Source organism: Heptranchias perlo, unplaced genomic scaffold (genome assembly GCF_035084215.1).
Source record: "Heptranchias perlo isolate sHepPer1 unplaced genomic scaffold, sHepPer1.hap1 HAP1_SCAFFOLD_50, whole genome shotgun sequence".
NCBI classification, from domain to species: domain Eukaryota; kingdom Metazoa; phylum Chordata; class Chondrichthyes; order Hexanchiformes; family Hexanchidae; genus Heptranchias; species Heptranchias perlo.
The window spans coordinates 2,801,817-2,803,045 of NW_027139516.1; the positions used below are offsets into that span (position 1 = coordinate 2,801,817).

The 1,229-nt window shown below is 42.3% G+C and overlaps 2 non-coding genes across 2 annotated transcripts; both read right to left on the reverse strand.

Moving 5' to 3' along the window:
- Positions 1-648: 648 nt before the first annotated feature.
- Positions 649-731, reverse strand: trnal-cag (transfer RNA leucine (anticodon CAG)). Its single transcript has one exon. It is a non-coding gene; the product is annotated as a tRNA-Leu (tRNA).
- Positions 732-809: 78 nt separating this feature from the next.
- On the reverse strand, positions 810-882 carry trnak-cuu (transfer RNA lysine (anticodon CUU)). The gene has a single exon. It is a non-coding gene; the product is annotated as a tRNA-Lys (tRNA).
- Between the last annotated feature and the right edge of the window lie 347 nt (positions 883-1,229).

A 1,229-nucleotide genomic window follows, 5' to 3' on the forward strand; every position in this document is an offset into this window, starting at 1 on the left:
TTAGTTTATCAATTATCTCCCCGCTTTCCATCTTAAATGTCTTTACATATTTTTTGATCTCTACTTCTACTGCCATGCCGACAGTCTCCCTGGTAAATACTGAAGCAAAGTGATTATTTAATATTTCTGCCATTTCGCTGTCATTGCCTGTGAGTTTGTCGTGTGTATCGCTAAGTGACCCTATTCCTATCCTAAATTTTCTTTGGCTGTTGTTGTGTCTCGAATACTTTGCTTTTTTTATATTCCTTTTTGCCTTTCTAATAGTTCTTTCGACTTCTTTCCCAGTCTTTTCACATTCCCCTCTCTCCTTTATTGTCCAGTGTGTGCCTTTTTCTTTAGTTTCAATTTTACCCTGATTTCTTTATTCATCCCTGGTGTGTCATTTCTGGCCAGTTTGTTCTTGCTTTTCAGTGGGATATATTTCTCCTGGACTCTATTGATCACCGTTTTAAATGTTTCCCACTGCTGTTCTATTTCTTTGTCCAGGTCATTAATATGTCAAACATTTCACCGTTTGAAACTTCTCAAGTCACATTTCCATCACAAAGCCAGTTGCTTTTGTGGGAGGAGCAACTCAACTTGGTCGAAAAATCAGCTGCAGCCCAATCCACCAATAAAATATTTTCACGTCTTAGTAAAAGTAAGCAATGTCAGAAGTGGGATTCGAACCCACGCGTCCAGAAGAGACTGCGACCTGAACGCAGCGCCTTCGACCGCTCGGCCGTCCTGACTATCGAATGCGTGTTCCATTCTGCATTATTTCTGCACTGTTGGTCAGTGAATTGAGCATAAAAGTTGAAAATCGCACTCGCCCAACGTGGGACTTGAACCCACGACCCTGAGATTAAGAATCTCATGCTCTACCGACTGAGCTAGCCGGGCATGGTTACTTTAAGCGCCTTGTCTGTTATTGCAGCAACCAGGAGAAAGACTCCATTTCAAATTATTGGAATAATTTCTGAGGGCTCGGATAAACTGTCACTTCGAAAGGCACGGACTCATCAAGGACAGTCAGCATGGATTTGTTCAGGGGAGGTCGTGTCTGACTAACCTGATTGAATTTTTCGAGGAGGTGACAAGGAGGATCGATGAGGGTAGTGCAATTGATGTCGTCGACATGGATTTTAGCAAGGCTTTTGAAAAATTCCCAAATGGCAGATTGGTCGAAAAATTAAAGGCCCATGGGATCCAAGGGAATGTGGCTTGTTGGATCCAAAATTAGCTCAGTG